The sequence below is a fragment of the Schistocerca americana genome, chromosome X, assembly GCF_021461395.2.
Source record: "Schistocerca americana isolate TAMUIC-IGC-003095 chromosome X, iqSchAmer2.1, whole genome shotgun sequence".
NCBI lineage: Eukaryota > Metazoa > Arthropoda > Insecta > Orthoptera > Acrididae > Schistocerca > Schistocerca americana.
The window spans coordinates 263,904,464-263,913,011 of record NC_060130.1 but is presented as its reverse complement, the minus strand read 5'-3'; the positions used below and the strand labels follow the sequence as shown (position 1 = coordinate 263,913,011).

The window sequence follows — 8,548 nt, the reverse complement described above, 5'->3', positions numbered from 1 at the left end:
CTTTACTTCCCACCACGGTCAGGGCGCTGTGGTATGTGATAACGACTGAAAAGCCGGCCGTGGTGGCCGAGCGGTTCTAGGCGCTACAGTCTGGAACCGCGCGACCGCTACAGTCGCAGGTTCGAATCCTGCCTCGGGCACGGATGTGTGTGACGTCCTTAGGTTGGTTAGGTTTAAGTAGTTCTGAGTTCTAGGGGACTGATGGCCTGAGATCTTAAGTCCCATAGTGCTCAGAGCCATTTGAACCATTTTTTAACGACTGAAAAATTCCCCACCGGACAACGTTCACACATGGTACATCTTGCTGTGGATCGTCTTTGCCCCAGATGCGCCGCTGTCGACAACGACGTGCACCGTTTCGTTAGTGGTACGGCTGCCGACTGCTGGCTCCTCACACGGCGCATGTTGGCATTGTTACTGCGACGGACGCCTCAGTCCGTAGAGCCAACCGAACTGATCCATCCCGACATCAGTTTCTACCCTGCTACTCGTCATAACGCTACGGTGTGGGTTAAGGGTATGGCTCTTTTTTAGTGAGAGCGTTGCAGGGTTGTTAGATTTTTGGCTTTATTTAACTAGCAACTACACGGTTTTACGGCGCTAAGCGTCGTATAGTTCGCTTTTTGCGAATTACTTGGGGTCGTTGTCTACGCGCTCTCAAAAATGGCTCTGAGCACAATGGGACTTAACATCTGATGTCATCAGTCCCCTAGAACTTAGAACTACGTAAACCTAACTAACCTAAGGACATCACACACATCCATGCCCGAAGCAGGATTCGACCTGCGACCGTAACGGTCGCACGGTTCCAGACTGAAGCACCTAGAACCGCTCGGCCACACCGGCCGGCCTTACGCGCCCTCCAGACCATTGGGGTGTACCGGGTGTGAGAAGAGATTGAGATATAGCACATCCTCAACGGTAATTATAGGATGTTTTACCCTCGCTGAACGAGAAGATGACCAGGCCATCCCGCCGTATGGCTGCTGTGGACAGCCCCCGAAAGAAGATAAAAAGATAAAACAAAGAATTACAAATAAAAACGTAACAAAAAACGAAAAACAAATAAAATATAATAAAAGTATTGTACCCTTCCTGTATCCTTTTCTTTTTTTAAAAGAAACGTTCAGAGACGTATGTTTGTTCATGGGCGGAGCCTGAAGTGCTGGCAAACAATCGTCCTAGTTAGCTTTTAGGGTGAAAAAAAAGCGGTAAGAGCGTAAAAAAAACGGCTGAGCACTTGCCTGCGAAAGGCAAAGGTCCAAGGTTCGAGTACTGGCCCGCACGTAGATTTAATCTGCCAGGAACTTTCAAACCTGCGCATTGCAGAGTGAAAAATTCATTCTGGAAACATTTCTCTTATCTGTGCTGGCCTCTACTGCGGCTTAATTTCTTTGGTTCGTCCGGTTTAAGTTCTTCAGCAAGTGGCGTGTAGCGTTATAAACTTTAGTTGTACTACGTAGATCCCACTCTTCGCATTTATAAAGCAAGCCCCTTGCAAGAGTTATTGCAGTGAGACGCCAAATTTTCCTGGAACGAGATGCAAGAAAGATCCTTCCCTGTTGTAAGAAGGCACTATCATCCTCTACGGTCCTAGAATTGTATGACGGAAATAATGGTAGTGACTACGGGATAGGTGCAATTCTAGTACAAATCCAGGAAGGTGCTGAAATGGTGATAGCTTACACTTCCAGAGTACTCTCAGAGACCGAGAAGGAGTTCTCTATAACTGAGGAAGAGAGCCTTGTAATAGTCTGGACCATCAATACATTCTGGCCGTATTTATTTGACAAACCATTCACCAGTGAAACAGACCAGCAATCTCCATGCTGGCTGACCAGTCTGAAGCATCCGTTGGGTCAACTGGTGAGATACGCACTGAGGTTTCAGGAATATGACGTCCCAATGGCATACAAAAATGGACGCAAACACAAGGAAGTCGATTGCCTTTCCAGGAATACTATGTCAGAACAAAGATGCATGGACGAAATCTCAGTCAGCATTGTATTAACTGCCATTGCTGCTGAATAGAGGGAAGACCCAGCACTGTTGAAAAAAGAAGAAGTTTTTAAGAATGAGGAACCGACCAATGGAGAACTTCAATTAATATGTACAGAACATTGTATACAGAGTAATTATGATCCAACAGGGTGAAGATAGTTGCTCGTCGTCCTAGCTCAACTACAGCCAGCTATTCTGAAGTATTCCCACGATGAACCAACATCTGGTCACCAGGGATTCATAACGATTCTATGCAGAATTGGTTTGAGGAATCACTGGCTAGGTCTTTACCGATAGATTAGACAAAATGCGAGCCACCATAAGGAGTGCCAGAAACAGAAGCACGTGGCACAATTACCTTCAGGGCACCTAGTTCTTATCCCACCTGCAGCAGCCCAATTCCACCAAATTGGAATCGACTTCTTGTGGATGTTCCGTAAGTCGACAAGCAGGAGTCGATGGATAACAGTTTGCATTACCTCACCTGTCATGCTGTCGCCAAGGCTGTTGTGATTGCCGGAGCTTCGGAAATTGCAAGGGTCATCGTAGAAGACATCATTTTGGATCATGGAGCGCTCGGGTAATGAACTTTGATCATGGAAAAGTTTTCCAGTTGAAACTAATATCAGAGATAATTTCATGCTGCCTTATCGCCCACAGGACGGCAACTGCCAACCACCCACAGACAAATGCTCTCACAGAACGCTTTAATAAGACGTTGGCAGGTGTGTTACTCATGTATGTTGATGCCCATCATGAGATTCGCATACAACACAGCAAAGTATGACACTATAGGCTTCACGCCATTGTCTCTGCTCCATGTTCACAAGGCCAAAACGACGAGGGGTACACTATTCCAATTGCAAATGAAAAATACGATGATTACATGAGATACCACATCACTGGGGCCGGCCGGTGTGGCCGTGCGGTTAAAGGCGCTTCAGTCTGGAACCGCGTGACCGCTACGGTCGCAGGTTCGAATCCTGCCTCGGGCATGGATGTGTGTGATGTCCTTAGGTTAGTTAGGTTTAATTAGTTCTAAGTTCTAGGCGACTGATGACCTCAGAAGTTAAGTCGCATAGTACTCAGAGCCATTTGAGCCATTTGAACATCACTGGGTCCAAAGAAGCAAGACACTTGGCTCACATACAGACCATGAACACCCCAGGGAAGGACAGAGGGCACTGTAACACCATGCACCGGCCAGTGATATAGAGTACAGGTGACTAGGTATGGGTTTTTACTTTTGTGCGGAAAATTAGACACGTGGAAAAGTTAGTAAAGTCCCGTGTTGTAACCTTCATCACTTGCCGGACGTCACATATGAAGTCCGTCATTACGATCCTTCATCAAGAAGATGAAAGTACAGAGACTTCTTCCACCTCCTCCAAATGAAGCCTTACTATAGTCATAGGGCACAGGTTGATGATGGGGGTTCTCGTTCAAGGGAACTCAAGACGCAATCGGTGATTGTAAATCTTCGATAGGAAGGGCAACCTTCAATGCTCGTCATAGTGAAAATGATGTGACAATACTATCAGAATGCAAGGATCTGCCAGCTTTGTTATATAGAGGACCATTAACAAAATTGTAGATCCAGGATCTGTAGTCGGCTTCATTGAAAATTTCTGAAACACCAAATTGCTGTTTCTCAAGGAGACGGGACTATGTTGCGAGTTGTGCTCCTTCGTTAGTTAGTCAGTTTGTCAGTTTCATGTTCCGTAGATCATTTGCACGATTCTTTTTACGCAATTATATGGAATGACTCAGTTTACCGGATATGTATATATGATTAGTGTTACCAGTAATGAACACATTACTTTTTATGGAAGTATTCCCTAATTGTGAATACGATTTTACACCAGCTATACTATTTACTAGCAACGTACGAAAATTTGTGCCAGACGGGGACTCGAATCTGGATTTCCTGCTTTACATGAGCGGTTGCCTTAACCATTTTAGCTATCTATGCACGACTCATGGCATGACCCAGACTTCTATACGTCGCCATTCATGTGTCACAACCTGCACTCATACACATTACGTAATTCCCATACATTAGGAGGACATTTGAACTGAAAGTCGTTGCCTGGTATCAGCGGATAAATACGAAATTGCAGTGCCTATGTCATTACGAAGAATGACGCCATGTTGCTTCGAAAATGCATATATGCCTGAAGGAATTGCAGCGTACTGTACAGACGCTGTAATATACAGACACTGCCCTTCTGTATTTCATGCCAAAGCAAGGCAATCTGACGAGCAAAAACGATGTCTCTCTCCGTGCGGGACTCATACAATTTATATGTGACCACTATGGAACATGGGCACTAGTACGTATGGAAGTTTGGATCTCGCTATGAGTCGTGCACGGGTAGCCAAAATGGTTACGGCGACTGCTCGCCTAAGATGGAAAATCCAGGTCCGCGTCCCAGTCAGTCACAAATTTTCATTTGTTAATAGTAAATCGTATAGCAAGTGTACAATCGTATCTGCAGTTTGTGAATACATTTCCTATTTTAATAAGGCTGTCAGCCGTCAGCAGTGCCTGATCCTTCGGACATGTATGCATGTCCAAAGGAACACTGCATTGTGCTATACACGGTGTTACAAAAAGGTACGGCCAAACTTTCAGGAGCCAGCCGCGGTGGTCTAGCGGTTCTAGGCGCTCAGTCCGGAACCGCGGGACTGCTACGGTCATAGGTTCGAATCCTGCCTCGGGCATGGACGTGTGTGGTGTCCTTAGGTTAGTTAGGTTTAAGTAGTTCTAAGTTCTAGGGGACTGATGACCACACATGTTAAGTCCCATAGTGCTCAGAGCCATTTGAACCATTTGAACCAAAGATGTTATGTGGACATGTGTCCGGAAACGCTTAATTTCCATGTTAGAGCTCATTTTAGTTTCGTCAGTATGTACTGTACTTCCTCGATTCACCGCCAGTTGGCCCAATTGAAGGAAGGTAATATTGACTTCGGTGCTTGTGTTGATACGCGACTGATTGCTCTACAGTACTAGCATCAAGCACATCAGTACGTAGCATCAACTGGTTAGTGTTCATCACGAACGTGGTTTTGCAGTCAGTGCAATGTTTACAAATGCGAACTTGGCAGATGCCCATTTGATGTATGGATTAGCACGGGGCAATAGCCGTGGCGCGGTACGCTTGTATCGAGACAGATTACCAGAACGAAGGTGTCCCGACGGGAAGACGTTCGAAGCAATTGATCAGCGTCTTAGGGAGCACGGAACATTCCAGCCTATGACTCGCGATTGGGGAAGACCTAGAACGACGAGGACACCTGCAATGGACGAGGCAATTCTTCGTGCAGTTGACGATAACCCTAATGTCAGCGTCAGAGAAGTTGCTGCTGTACAAGGTAACGTTGACCACGTCACTGTATGGAGAGTGCTACGGGAGAACCAGTTGTTTCCGTACCATGTACAGCGTGTGCAGACACTATCAGCAGCTGATTGGCCTCCACGGGGACACTTCTGCGAATGGTTCATCCAACAATGTCAATCCTCATTTCAGTGCAAATGTTCTCTTTACGGATGAAGCTTCAATCCAACGTGATCAAATTGTAAATTTTCGCAATCAACATGTGTGGGCTGACGAGAATCCGCACGCAATTGTGCAATTACGTCATCAACACAGATTTTCTGTGAACGTTTGGGCAGGCATTGCTGGTGATGTCTTGATTGGGCCCCATGTTCTTCCACCTACGCTCAATGGAGCACGTTATCATGATTTCATACGGAATACTCTACCTGTGCTGCTAGAACATGTGCCTTTACAAGTACTACACAACATGTGGTTCATGCACGATGGAGCTCCTGCACATTTCAGTCGAAGTGTTCGTACGCTTCTCAACAACAGATTCGGTGACCGATGGATTGGTAGAGGCGGACCAATTCCATGGCCTCCGCGCTCTCCTGACCTCAACCCTCTTGACTTTCATTTATGGGGGCATTTGAAAGCTCTAGTCTACGCAACCCCGGTACCAAATGTAGAGACTCTTCGTGCTCGTATTGTGGACGGCTGTGATACAATACGCCATTCTCCAGGGCTGCATCAGCGCATCAGGGATTCCATGCGACGGAGGGTGGATGCATGTATCCTCGCTAACGGAGGACATTTTGAACATTTCCTGTAACAAAGTGTTTGAAGTCACGCTGGTACGTTCTGTTGCTGTGTGTTTCCATTGCATGATTAATGTGATTTGAAGAGAAGTAATAAAATGAGGTCTAACATGGAAAGTAAGCGTTTCCGGACACATGTCCACATAACATATTTTCTTTCTTTGTGTATGAGGAATGTTTCCTGAAAGTTTGGCCGTACCTTTTTGTAACACCCTGTATAGACATTGTAAAATACAGACACTTCTCTATTGTATGATTTTTTTAGTCCTATTCACCCAACTTCAGTTAAAAACAAGTTTTTAACAGCTACCGGTGTGGTATCAACGTTTGATACCCCACTTAGGGGTTGCAGTTATCGACCGCGGTCCGTATTAGTATCGTTGGACCCGCGAGTCGCGACCAGCGCCACTAGTGCCGCTCCGCGGCTTGTATGAAGTTTCTGGCGAGCTCTCGTCCACTCTTGCTCGGGACGTCAAGTAAAACATGTTCAGATGTGTGTGAAATCGTATGGGACTTAACTGCTAAGGTCAGCAGTCCCTAAGATTACACACTACTTAACCTAAATTATCCTAAGGACAAACACACACACCCATGCCCGAGGGAGGACTCGAACCTCCAGCGGGACCAGCCGCACAGTCCATGACTGCAGCGCCTGAGACCGCTTGGCTAATCCCGCGGCGACGTCAAGTAGTAAAGTAGCATAGCCTTCAGCTGATAGAAAGCAACCTATAAAAGGGCGCTTAGTAACGTATGGCCTAAGTGAGGCCTCAATAGCTATCTGTTTATAATTACATGTATGCAGCCAAGAAGAATCCTGTACGACCAGTTAACTACAATATATATTATTTTTTACCAACGACTTCTACTTATTTTAGTCGTTGCAGATCCAGACCATGCAGCCAGCACCTTATTGACGTTACTGACAAACCTGCTGTGATTTATATGTTTCTATTTAGCATTGGCCACCAGTCAACATTGGCGACGACTCGTTCGTCGTCATTATAACAACCGGTTTTTGCGTAGAAATTCGTTACTGAAATACAAAGAGTTGTCCAGGAGAAATTATTTGAAGTTAGATTTTAAATTTGCTTTGCTATCTGTCAGGCATTTTAGGTTCTTGGGCAAATCCAAAAATTTCTGTGCTGCATATTGAACTACTTTCTGTTCTACTGATAGCTTTCATAATGGATACTAAACGTGATTATTCACTCTATTGTTGTACGTATCGACATCACTGATCTTCTCAAATTGTGATGGATTACTTAAGATAAATTTCAATAGCGAATACATGTATGCTAATGACACAGTTAAAATGCCTAGCTCTTTGAAGAGGTACTTACATGACGTCCACGGCTGCGTACAACTTACTATTTTTCAAAAAAGGGTTCAAATGGCTCTGAGCACTATGGGACTTAACTTCTGAGGTCATCAGTCCCCTAGAACTTAGAACTACTTAAACCTAACTAACCTAAGGACATCACACACATCCATGCCCGAGGCAGGATTCGAACCTGCAACCGTAGCGGTTGCGCGGTTCCAGACTATAGCGCCTAGAACCGCTCGGCCACCCGGGCCGGCTACTATTTTTACTGCTCGCTTTTGTGCAATCAGTATTTTCTTTCTAAATGATGAGATACCCCAAAAAATTTGCCGTACGACATTGTTGATTGGGAGTATGCAAAATATGTCAGGATGTTGAAGAGATTTTTTCCATAGCAATTATACGAAGAGTAAAAGTAGGTGAACTTCATTCTTTGAAAAGCTTAGTAATATGCTTCTTCTAGTTGCCATCAATATTTGCACCCAAACTTTGGAGCATCCCATATTATTTACTGACTCCTGCTCATTGCTACCTCAATTGCTAGCATGATTCCGTTTGTTTTATGGAACTGAATATGGTGTGTATTTGAAAATTTAGGTAGAGTTCATTTTCAGACAATTCACTTTACAGTTCTTTGGAAAACATTATTTACCATCCCTTCTGGAACTTTCTCTCTAACTGGATTTATTATAATAATAACATCGCTTGCAAAATTACCAATACTGCTTGTTGAATATTAAGGAATAGGAATGTATAAGGAATAGGGATCGACCCAAAATTGAACCCTGTGAAACTCCTTTCGTGATTTCTCTCCAGTGACTAAAATATTCTACCCTTCCAACATTGTTTGAATTATTCAGTCCAACCTTTTGCATGTTAGACACGATTCAAAGCAGCTGTGTGAAGCAATAATTTTCATAAAATTTGATTTTTTCTAAGAAAGTAACATGTTCTAGACTATAAAACGCCTTGTAAAGACCACAAAAATCACAACTGGCGATATTATTTAAGGCTTCTGCTGTTTGATAAGTGAATACATAAATAGTATTCGGAGATGAACATCCCTTCTAGAATACAAATTGTAA

The 8,548-nt window shown here is 44.4% G+C and overlaps 1 non-coding gene across 1 annotated transcript; it reads right to left on the bottom strand.

The window, feature by feature from the left end:
- Window positions 1–7,632: 7,632 nt before the first annotated feature.
- Window positions 7,633–7,716, bottom strand: Trnas-gga. The gene is given in 2 exon segments: window positions 7,633–7,667; window positions 7,677–7,716. It is a non-coding gene; the product is annotated as a tRNA-Ser (tRNA).
- Between the last annotated feature and the right edge of the window lie 832 nt (window positions 7,717–8,548).